This window comes from Aquarana catesbeiana, linkage group LG08 (assembly GCF_042186555.1).
Source record: "Aquarana catesbeiana isolate 2022-GZ linkage group LG08, ASM4218655v1, whole genome shotgun sequence".
Taxonomy (NCBI): Eukaryota; Metazoa; Chordata; class Amphibia; order Anura; family Ranidae; genus Aquarana; species Aquarana catesbeiana.
In genome coordinates, this window is record NC_133331.1 from 33817780 (window position 1) to 33831194 (window position 13415).

Below are 13415 nucleotides of genomic sequence, written 5' to 3' on the forward strand. Positions count from 1 at the left end.
GAAGGAATCAGTCCAATAATAGCATGAATATCTGTGGAAAGGAGGAGAGAGACGTCTGGCTGGATGGCAGGGCTGCGCTGTATCTCCAGCGATCGTACTGTCCCTGTATAGTAAAGGAAGAGACACGGCCGTGTATGTGTGATGGAAACGAGGCTTGGAGAGCAGACACAGGCCGGCGCCGAGCCGTGACGTCATCAACATGCGACACGTTTCTGAAATTGCTAGCTATAGATGGATAGAATAGCCGCATTCCTTTTTCAAGCATGGATACACAATACATGGAGGGGTTTAATATAGGCGGAACGAGGGGCGGAACCAAAAACATGAATGGAGACACAGGCTAATGAAGAGGGGAAGGGGAGGAACTAAGGAAGACAGGAAATGGGGCAGAAAATGGGACAGAAAACAGTGAAAACAGGAAATGGGGCAGAAAACAGGAAATGGGACAGAAAATGAGACAGAAAACTGTGTATATAAGAAATACAATTTAAAAATGGTAAAGAATAATGGAGAAAATATTTTTGGAAAATAAATAAATAAAAATTAATGATGAAAGAATGACAAGCTGAAAATAGATATAAGTATATGAATATTGTAAAAAATATAGATAAATATGTAAATAGTATAAATAAATAAATATATATTCGGGGAATAAAAATAAAAATAAATAAAAAATTAATTAACAGACACTATGTGACAAGAGAGATATATGATAAATATGGGGAAAAAAAGGTATGCTGGAAAATAAAAAACTATAGAAATAAATATACATGTGTAAATATAATAAATGGATATAAATGGGTGTATAAATATAATGAATAGATATAAATAAATGTATGCTTGGAGAATGTGGAAAAAACTATAAAAAATCATGTAACGGAAGAGTTATATGAAATTAAGGATATAAGCTGGATGCCATATTAGAGAAAAAGAGACGGAGTATATGTGCACATATACATACAAAGGATAGCGAGAGGGAAAAAAGGGGGGAAAAGAAGAGGAAGGGAAAGGGGGGGGGAGAGGAAGGGAAAAGGAGGGGGGGGGGAAGGGGGGGGGGGGCAAGGGAAAAAGAAGAAAAGGGGGGGGTGTTGAAGGGGGGGGCAAGCATATACATGTATATACACATACACGCATATACACAAATATGTACATACACACCCATACACAAGAGGCATCACTTCACCTCCTGGGTTACCAATACTTACTGGAACGAACCCGCCACCTCCAATAAAATATATAAAACAGGTGGGAAGATAAAACCTGTGATAAAATGACAGAAATATATATACCTATGAATATGGACATATAACATATTCAAAATACAGTATCAGAGTAATCAGTAAAGGAAATGTAAGGCAAGAAAAACTATAATACTGTGGCTATTTCTATACCTTCATTGAGGCCACCGGGCGAGAGGACGTCAAGGCAATATATCCAAAACGTCTCTCTCGCACACAGTTTTTTAAAACGTTCAGCTTGACTCATAGATTTAGAAATTTGCTCGATAACCCACACTTCGAGACCAGCGGTGGATTTTTTGTGATGTTCAGCAAAGTGACGGGGAACACTATGTAGGTCTTTGCCACCCTCAATGAGTCGTCGATGTTGTCCAAACCGTTGCCTCAGAGGGCAGGTGGTGCGTCCAACATAGATCAACCCACAAGGGCACTTTAGGGCATATACAACGAACTCAGATGAGCAGTTGTAAAATTGATCCAATAAGTATGTTTTACCTTTAGAAACAAAAGATTTTTTACCATGCTGGACAAATGAGCAAGTTTTACAGCGAATCTTTTTACACTGAAACATGCCCACTAGGGGTATAAGCTAGGTGGGGTTAGTAATAATATGATCTGACGGAAATTTACTCGGAGCAATTTTATTTTTCAGAGATGGGGCCTTCCGGTAAGTAATCCTAGGTATGTTTGGGAGAATAGTTTTAAGGAGGGGGTCTTGTTGGAGTACGTTCCAATGTTTTTGCAAAATATTTTCCATTTTTTTATATTGAAAATTAAAAGTAGTCAAAAATCTCATCGAGTGGTCTGATGTGACTTCCCTTGCTTTTTTGGTGGGTTTTCCTTTTGAATAGTAATTACAAGCTTGGTCAACTAACTCTTGGGGATATTCTTTATCAGCAAACTTCTTTTTTAGTAGGAGACTTTGGGTGTCATAGTCAGTATCTCGAGTACAATTTTGTCTAAGGTGGCAAAACTGGCCTTTGGGTATGTTATTGGTCCATTTTGGGTAGTGGCAACTCTTATAATGTAAAAAAGAGTTGCCAGCTGTGGGTTTGATGTAATTCTTTGCAATGATACTTTCATCTACATGACTCAATTCGAGGTCCAAAAAGGCCAAGCAATTGGGATCAGAGACGTGTGTAAAAGATAAACCGTAGGGATTGTGGTTGCAGTGATCTACAAATGAAGTAATAGAATCAATAGGACCATCCCAGATTACAATTACATCGTCTATGTATCGGACAAAAAATACAATGTGGGATGAATACGGATTGTTATGTGAGATGTAATGTTCTTCCCAATATCCCATGGCTAAGTTGGCGTATGAGGGAGCGAAGTTGGCTCCCATGGCAGTCCCTTGTATTTGCAGGTAGAATTAATATGGAACCTATAGATACACAAAGTGTGACCCATAATCCGGTTCACACTGCAGAACTACATATCCCCATCCAATCATCTGATTCCACCTCTGCTAACATTGTAGATGGTTCTTCTCTTCCCCCATCTTCTTCTTCCATCACCTTGGACCCTGGGGTTTTTTTTAGCCTCAAGTCCTCCTCGAACCAACCGGAGAAAAAGAAAACTCACCAGAGAGGTTGTAGAGGAGGACGTAACAAGTCCAAGACCATACACACCAAACTGTGAGTTGCCACTACCCAAAATGGACCAATAACATACCCAAAGGCCAGTTTTGCCACCTTAGACTAAATTGTACTCGAGATACTGACTATGACACCCAGAGTCTCCTACTAAAAAAGAAGTTTGCTGATAAATAATATCCCCAAGAGTTAGTGGACCAAGCTTGTAATTACTATTCAAAAGGAAAACCCACCAAAAAAGCAAGGGAAGTCACATCAGACCACTCGATGAGATTTTTGACTACTTTTAATTTTCAATATAAAAAAATGGAAAATATTTTGCAAAAACATTGGAACATACTCCAACAAGACCCCCTCCTTAAAACTATTCTCCCAAACATACCTAGGATTACTTACCGGAAGGCCCCATCTCTGAAAAATAAAATTGATCCGAGTAAATTTCCGTCAGATCATATTATTACTAACCCCACCTAGCTTATACCCCTAGTGGGCATGTTTCAGTGTAAAAAGATTCGCTGTAAAACTTGCTCATTTGTCCAGCATGGTAAAAAATCTTTTGTTTCTAAAGGTAAAACATACTTATTGGATCAATTTTACAACTGCTCATCTGAGTTTGTTGTATATGGCCTAAAGTGCTCTTGTGGGTTGATCTATGTTGGACGCACCATCTGCCCTCTGAGGCAACGGTTTGGACAACATCGACGACTCATTGAGGGTGGCAAAGACCTACATAGTGTTCCCCGTCACTTTGCTGAACATCACAAAAAATCCACCGTTGGTCTCGAAGTGTGGGTTATCGAGCAAATTTCTAAATCTATGAGTCAAGCTGAACGTTTTAAAAAACTGTGTGCGAGAGAGACGTTTTGGATATATTGCCTTGACGTCCTCTCGCCCGGTGGCCTCAATGAAGGTATAGAAATAGCCACAGTATTATAGTCTTTCTTGCCTTACATTTCCTTTACTGATTACTCTGATACTGTATTTTGAATATGTTATATGTCCATATTCATAGGTATATATATTTCTGTCATTTTATCACAGGTTTTATCTTCCCACCTGTTTTATATATTTTATTGGGGGTGGCGGGTTCGTTCCAGTAAGTATTGGTAACCCAGGAGGTGAAGTGATGCCTCTTGTGTATGGGTGTGTATGTACATATTTGTGTATATGCGTGTGTGTATGTGTATATACATGTATATGCTTGCCCCCCCCTTCAACACCCCCCCTTTTCTTCTTTTTCCCTTGCCCCCCCCCTTCCCCCCCCCCCTCCTTTTCCCTTCCTCTCCCCCCCCTTTCCCTTCCTCTTCTTTTCCCCCCTTTTTTCCCTCTCGCTATCCTTTGTATGTATATGTGCACATATACTCCGTCTCTTTTTCTCTAATATGGCATCCAGCTTATATCCTTAATTTCATATAACTCTTCCGTTACATGATTTTTTATAGTTTTTTCCACATTCTCCAAGCATACATTTATTTATATCTATTCATTATATTTATACACCCATTTATATCCATTTATTATATTTACACATGTATATTTATTTCTATAGTTTTTTATTTTTCAGCATACCTTTTTTTCCCCATATTTATCATATATCTCTCTTGTCACATAGTGTCTGTTAATTAATTTTTTATTTATTTTTATTTTTATTCCCCGACCATATATTTATTTATACTATTTACATATTTATCTATATTATTTACAATATTCATATACTTATATCTATTTTCAGCTTGTCATTCTTTCATCATTAATTTTTATTTATTTATTTTCCAAAAATATTTCCTCCATTATTCTTTACCATTTTTAAATTGTATTTCTTATATACACAGTTTTCTGTCTCATTTTCTGTCCCATTTCCTGTTTTCTGCCCCATTTCTTGTTTTCACTGTTTTCTGTCCCATTTTCTGCCCCATTTCCTGTCTTCCTTAGTTCCTCCCCTTCCCCTCTTCATTAGCCTGTGTCTCCATTCATGTTTTTGGTTCCGCCCCTCGTTCCGCCTATATTAAACCCCTCCATGTATTGTGTATCCATGCTTGAAAAAGGAATGCGGCTATTCTATCCATCTATAGCTAGCAATTTCAGAAACGTGTCGCATGTTGATGACGTCACGGCTCGGCACCGGCCTGTGTCTGCTCTCCAAGCCTCGTTTCCATCACACATACACGGCCCTGTCTCTTCCCTTACTATACAGGGACAGTACGATCGCTGGAGATACAGCTCAGCCCTGCCATCCAGCCAGACGTCTCTCTCCTCCTTTCCACAGATATTCATGCTATTATTGGACTGATTCCTTCCTTTTCCACTGGACTACTGATACCATCCTCCAGGGACATTGCATTACACCGATGTGTGTATGTGCTCAGCCATCTGCACCCCTGCTTGCCTGGATTGGATTGTGCTCCAGCTACACTGATACAGCTTCTACCTGCAGCCCTGTGTTTTTCAGCCCTCCAGCCTTCACCACGCTCCTGTACATGCCTTCTCCTATTTTCATGTGAGTGGATATTTTATTTAAAATAAAGTGTTTATGATAATTTCTCAGAGGCGCCCCTATTCCTTGTCTTTTCAGAAAACAGAGATAGTAAATTAGAACATTTGCAGAACTGAGCGATAGTGATTTGGGAAAATGATCATCAGACACTGAAAATGACGACAGCGATAATTCTGCAACTGCGCACATTTCAGTGTTTTTGAGTTGATTACATTATTGAATACATTTTATTATTATCATATTATTATTTTTGATAATTATTTATAGTTATTTATTATATTATAATTTATGATTTTGTGTTTCAAACTTTATCATACCTGGGATGTCTACTAGACTCTTGTTTGGACAGATTTAAGTGAGTTATTCCTAAGAATTACAGGCCTACAATATAAAATGCCAAATTTCCATGCGAAACAATGTACCGCTTTCAGCATCCAAAATCTGACATAATCATACCGCCAGGGAGGTTAAGTACTTCTTTAAGATGCAGTGTGCATGAACCCTTAAGGTGCGCTCACATATATAAGACATACACTGTGATTAAAACTGCATTTTTTTTTAAGCTTATCTAAAACGTTGATTGTTTGATCTTTAAAATACTGTCAGGGCTGGGCTCAGCCCTCCCTGCTCAGTGCTCAGGTTGCTCAGCTATCAGTTAATTGCCAGCACTCATCGTTCCACAGTGGCTCACCTGGTGATCATTTCCTGCTTGTCAGCCAGCCCCTTCTAGCTATTTAAACTGCCTGGTTCATTTCTTCCGTGCCTTAGCCTTGGTCAAACATATTTGGAGTCTCTCTACTGTGTTCCTGTAGAAGACTTGCCTGGTTGACGTCCCTTCTGGTTTCTGATCCTTTCTGCTGCCTCCGACTATGCTGATCTCTGGCTTCCTGATTTACTGGCTCTACTGTTTACTGATTTGTAACATTTTTACCATTATATTAAAAGGTGTGATTTTTAGTGCATTTTCTGTCTCCGTCTGATTCATGGTTCCTGACAAATACATAATATTATGCCCACCAATGGCCCATACATAATCATAAAACTGTAAATTTGTCTACAAAAAAATTATTATTTCACAGTTTTCTGTCCTCGTCCCACCCTTCAGCATATTACTCATGTATTTATCTATTATACAATACATAGGGTATTTTCCAAAATCTTGCTTGCTGACATAGCTTAGGGGGGGCCAATGACAGATACACAATGCATTTTGTGGGTTTAATAATTCCACTTTTTTGTAGGTTCTGTGAAAGCGTATTGCTGAAAGAATAGTAAAGAAACTATTTGTTTTAGGGCTGGTATCATAACTCTTGGTGCTAGCTGCTGTGTTATTTTATGCTTACAGCTAAGCAAAAAGTTTCCCTGATAATATATTGATGAAAGAAACATAAATCTACATTAATTCAAATTATTGTATTCCGGCTTACAGGCTTTATAATTTACAATAATGTTTTTGATGATAGGATTAGGAACTTAGTAGATAGTAGCAACCAATCAACTCCCAGTTGTCATTTTGGCAGTCCATATTTAAAAATAAAACAAGAATTCAGATCCCCCCCCCCCCCCCTTGTTGGCACACTTTTTATACATGAGACCTAAAGTGGGGACGGAAAGTATTCAGACCCCCTTTAAAATTTTCACTCTTTGTTATATTGCAGCCATTTGCTAAGATCATTTAAGTTCATTTTTTTCCTCATTATTGTACACACAGCAACCCATATTGACAGAAAAACATAGAATTGTTGACATTTTTGACATTTTTGCATATTACATGGTCCTAAGTATTCAGACCCTTTGCTCAGTATTTAGTAGAAGCACCCTTTTGATCTAATACAGCCATGAGTCTTTTTGGGAAAGATGCAACACGTTTTTCACACCTGGATTTGGGGATCCTCTGCCATTCCTCCTTGCAGATCCTCTCCAGTTCTGTCAGGTAGGATGGTAAACATTGGTGGACAGCCATTTTTAGGTCTCTCCAGAGATGCTCATTTGGGTTTAAGTCAGGGCTCTGGCTGGGCCATTCAAGAACAGTCACGGAGTTGTTGTGAAGCCACTCCTTCATTATTTTAGCTGTGTGCTTAGGGTCATTGTCTTGTTGGAAAGTCGGCCCAGTCTGAGGTCCTGAGCACTCTGGAGAAGATTTTCGTCCAGAATATCCCTGTACTTGGCCGCATTCATCTTTCCCTCGATTGTAGTCCTGTCCCTGCAGCTGAAAAACACCCCCACAGCATGATGCTGCCACCACCATGCTTCACTGTTGGGACTGTATTGGACAGGTGATGAGCAGTACCTGGTTTTCTCCACACATACCGCTTAGAATTAAGGCCAAAAAGTTCTATCTTGATCTCATCAGACCAGAGAATTTTATTTCTCACCATCTTGGAGTCCTTCAGGTGTTTTTTAGCAAACTCCATGCAGGCTTTCATGTGTCTTGCACTGAGGAGAGGCTTCCGTCGGGCCACTCTGCCATAAAGCCCCGACTGGTGGAGAGCTGATGGTTGACTTTCTACAACTTTCTCCCATCTCCCGACTGCATCTCTGGAGCTCAGCCACAGTGATATTTGGGTTCTTCTTTACCTCTCTCACCAAGGCTCTTCTCCCCCGATAGCTCAGTTTGGCTGGATGGCCAGCTCTAGGAAGGGTTCTGGTCGTCCCAAATGTCTTCCATTTAAGGGTTATGGAGGCCACTGTGCTCTTAGGAACCTTAAGTGCAGGAGAATTTTTTTGTAACCTTGGCCAGATCTGTGCCTTGCCACAATTCTGTCTCTGAGCTCTTCAGGCAGTTCCTTTGACCTCATGATTCTCATTTGCTCTGACATGCACTGTGAACTGTAAGGTCTTATATAGACAGGTGTATGGCTTTCCTAATCACGTCCAATCAGTATAATCAAACACAGCTGGACTCAAATGAAGGTGTAGAACCATCTCAAGGATGATCAGAAGAAATGGACAGCATCTGAGTTAAATATAAGAGTGTCACAGCAAAGGGTCTGAATACTTAGGACCATGTGATATTTCAGTTTTTCTTTTTTAATAAATTTGCAAAAATGTCAACAATTCTGTGTTTTTCTGTCAATATAGGGTGCTGTGTGTACATTGATGAGGAAAAGAATGAACTTAAATGATTTTAGCAAATGGCTGCAATAAAACAAAGAGTGAAAAATTTAAGGGGGACTGAATACTTTCCGTCCCCACTGTATCTAACATGAAAAATTATTCTTGTAAACTGACATATATACTCAATCTGTATTTAATATTCGCTATATTTTCAATTGTCAACTGTGAAAAACTTTCAATAAGTTCTGAATTCAGAAAAAAAAAAAAGAAAAAAAAATAGGTGGATATGTTGGTACATTTAGTCAGCACTTAAAATACAGAACATTTCCAGGGGGCTAAACTTTCACATGACAAATTTAAGAAGCAGCATCCCTGGATATTAAATACAATTGGTAACCATAGAGATCATTTAAGCAACTTTATTGTGAAAGAAGACATTTTGGTTTAACTCATTTGTCCTTACAGACCTTAAAGACCAATGAGATGCAATTATGCATAAAAACATGATTTCAGTTTTCATGGAAATGAGTTTGAGTCATATTTTTAAGTAACAAATGTTTTATGAACAGTTACAGCCCATAGGCTTTATTAAGCCTATTATTTATGTTGATCTTAGTAAAACTTGTTTTACTCGTGTCCTTTTTACATTTAATTCCTAAGTCTGACAGTAATTAATTAGATGGTTTACACAACATCTGAAACGAGCCATGTTCTCTGCAGTGTTTATAGCAAATGTTTTAGAAAAGAACATAAAACAAGATTAATACATATTGCAGAAAAAATAAGCATCACTAATTTGTAAATCATTTTAATATCAGTGAAGGAAATTAGGGAAAACTTTGCTATTTATTTACCTTGCTTTGTTGGCTTTACATTAAGGCAGATGACTACTAAACATATGAAAATATGCAATTTTATTGTCCAAACTCTAGTTAAAGTCATGATTAAGGACCATAATTAACGTCTGTCTCTGTATTTAACAAAATTGTGTGAACCAGACCTGTTCTTTTAAACTAGTGACCTCCATGAAGCAGGCATGGCACTTAGTTCTTTATGTTTATAGTATAAAAAAAAGGTAAATTGCTGCACCTGTTTCCTGTCAACTGCTCAACTATTGGTGGAATCGTGTTTTCTTGAACTTGGTGACCTCACAGTAACAGTGATGTCATACAGTTCCCCCAGCTTTAGACTTGTAATAAAGGAGGTTGATATCTGACTGCCAGAGGTAGATTCATGAAGAATGAGGTCCTAGACAAAGCAGCAGTTTTGACCTTCCCATGTCTTTAATTAGCATTGAATGAAGGATGGCAATAATTACTGTCTGTATTTGACTGCCCCTGTGGCCACCTACTGCCTATACATCCATCCTTCTCTCCTTGTCAAGAGACAGACAGGTGCACAGCTTTTACCAATGCACTGCCACCCCAGTTTACTCCAGAAGCAATACAATTGTGGCATGGTGCCCTGGATAGCCCCCCTGGTGATGTCATTATGCAAAATGTTTTACTGCACCCTGGCTAGCACCAGTACCTATTTATTTGAATCAATGAGAGTGGCTAATATTTTCTGCCAAAGTTATTGCGTCATATGATTAGAGTGCATGGTGCAATTGGTGTACCATGTACTTTACCAATCTCTAATCGAACTTGTTTGTTGCCAGTTGGATACCACTTATCAGATGATGGTGTACACTGCATGGAGATATCTTTTTGGATGGCTATATGCCATACATGAGTAATAAACATGTACGTTGTACCCACAATACAATTTCCAGTCATACAGTGCCAAACAAAAGTATTCACCCCCCTTGGCTTTTTTACCTATTTTGTTACATTACAGCCTTTAGTTCATTTTTTTTTTAAATCTGCATTATATGTGATGGATCAGAACACAATAGTCTAAGTTGGTGAAGTAAAATTAGAAAAATATATACACAAAACAATTTTTTAAAAATAAAAGACTGATAATTGGCATGTGCGTATGTATTCACCCCTTTTGTTTTGAAGCCCATAAAAAGCTCTGGTGCAACCAATTACCTTCAGAAGTCACATAATTAGTGAAATGATGTCCACCTGTGTGCAATCTAAGTGTCACATGATCTGTCATTACATATACACACCTTTTTGAAAGGCCCCAGAGGCTGCAACACCTAATCAAAGATTTGGATTATTTTTTATAACTTAACTCTGACTTGTACTTCTCAACAACATTGTCCCTTACTTGTTTGGAGAGTTCCTTGGTCTTCATGGCAGTGTTTAGTTAATAAAAACGGCAGAGATGATCAAATACCACCAAAAGAAAGCTCTATTTGTGGGAAAAAAAGGATGTCAATTGTGTTTGGGTACAGCGTCGCACGACTGCGCAATTGTCAGTTAAAGCAACGCAGTGCCGAATCGCAAAAAATGGCCTGGTCATTGAGTAGCCAAATCTTCCGGGGCTGAAGTGGTTAATAAAAAAGACAGTTCAGGGGGCAGTAAAGTACCTGGAAGATCCATCTTCAGAAATGTTTGTCATTGGGAATGTCCCGAATTCAGATTTATTCAACTACTCAAGAAAATTATCCATTTTATCACCTATTGGTGATAAATAGTGATAAATAGTGTTTATGAATGTGGAAAATTTTTGATAAACTATCATAGGGGACATAAAAGTGAATGTAGAGCAATGTGTGAGCAATATCATACACAGTAAGATTCACATAGAAAAGGATTGGGTTACAGGCCAACAATTTGGTGTTTTTTAGCATTTAAAAAAATACATTTTCAAAGTTATCTTACTCTTTCTTTCTGTGAGTAGAATTGGTAATGAGTCCTTTAGCCCCCGCCCCTCCCATCCGCCAGTTCCATATGTCAAATATCGCTTTAATGGATTACAGCTGTGTGCTGCAATTTCCACAATGTCATTCATGATTATGACAATTAGCAAAAAGGAATGATTGCATTACAGGGCTTCTTATTTGTTAATTGGCCTGATTATAAATGATGGGGGAGTGGAAAATTTCCCCTCATAATCTAAATAGGAACTCCCTATTGGTTTATTCATCCACTCTCTATATTTCTGAAAGACTACTTGCCTACATAGGTGGCTCATTATGTTAGTTAGTTTTATAGACATGTTGGGTCAGACAAATTATTATGAACACAAACACACCTAATGATTTTTAGCACCACATCCCAAGATTGAATAGTAAAAAAGCACAAAGATTGGGACTTTGTAGGTGCAAATACATTGGGAGAAATATCAAATATAATGTATAAAAAAAAATATTTAATTTTGAGGAGCAAAATAGGAATTCATTCATAAAAAAGGGGAGGAGATACACTGATGGCTAGTACAATTGGTTCAAGTTACAGCAACACAGCAATATATGATGGACTTGCCAACATGTTTCGCCCATGAATCTGGCTTCCTCAGGGGATGCTGGTCGTTTGCAACCTACAGTGCCTTCTATCGAGAAACACAGACAATTTGAACATATTAGATTAATTCAAAAATATAAACTCCTCTATCAGGGTACCACTGCCTACCTATATCTCTTAAAAAGAGGGGACCAAGAACTGCCGGGATGACTAGATGGTTTGCTGTTGGGTCAGACATTTTGGGGAAACTCTATGGAAAATATACAATGTATGAAAATGTTAACAATAAAATAAATGGCGAGATTTTCCTTAACACCAATGTCACAAGGAATGAAAGAGGGGGGAAATCCACAATTTGCAACCAGAACAGGCATAGAAGGGACATCTTCCAATGGGGGCACTAGTTTCCAGTGCAACTGTGTGAGAGGGGATTTGCCTCACATAGGAGATATCCACTCACTTCCTGTTGAGTCTACAGGACAGGAAGTAGAGGAAATTATCCCCAATGAGACACAGATAGCAAAAAAAAACCTGACCCTACTCTATCCAAAAATGAAAATTTCTGCATAGTAAGTGCATTTTTTGTGGATAACAGAGAGTTAGCTGTCTAGGATCGGAAGAGGGTCCACCCATACCATATCTCAATCATGGATCTGCATCTCTGAAGGAAAAAATCACTTAACAGTACATCCAATGGAACCAATTATCACTTTATTGGCCAGTTCCTACCAGAGTGTAACAAGCATATACAGTATTCAGCTCCATGGTCAGTACCTACCAAAGTGTACCAAGCATATGCAATATTCAGCAACATAGTTAGTACCTACCAGAGGGCAACAAGCATATACAGTATTCATCACCATGGTCAGTACCTACCAGAGCGTAAAAAAGCATATACAGTATTCAGCTCCATGGCCAGTTCCTACCAGAGTGTAACAAGCATTTACAGTACTCAGCACCATGGTTAGTAACTACCAGAGTGTAACAAGCATTTACAGTATTCAGCACCATGGTCAGTACCTACCAGAGTATAACAAGCATTTACAGTATTCAGCACCATGGTCAGTTCCTACCAAAGTGTAACAAGCTTATACAGTATTCAGCACCATGGTCAGCTCCTACCAGAGTGTAACAAGCATATACAGTATTCAGCACCATGGTCAGTACCTACCAGAGTGTAACAAGCATTTACAGTATTCAGCACCATGGTCAGTACCTACCAGAGTATAACAAGTGTATACAGTATTCAGCACCATGGTCCATTCCTACCAGAGTGTAACAAGCATTTACAGTATTCAGCACCATGGTCCATTCCTACCAGAGTGTAACAAGCATTTACAGTATTCAGCACCATGGTCCATTCCTACCAGAGTGTAACAAGCATTTACAATATTCAGCACCATGGTCAGTACCTACCAGAGTGTAACAAGTTTATACAGTATTCAGCACCATGGTCAGTTCCTACCAGAGTGTAACAAGCATTTACAGTATTCAGCACCATGGTCAGTACCTACCAGAGTGTAACAAGCATATACAGTATTCAGCACCATGGTCAGTACATACCAGAGTGTAACAAGTATATACAGTATTCAGCACCATGGTCAGTTCCTACCAGAGTGTAACAAGCATATACAGTATTCAGCTCTATGGTCAGCTCCTACCAGAATGT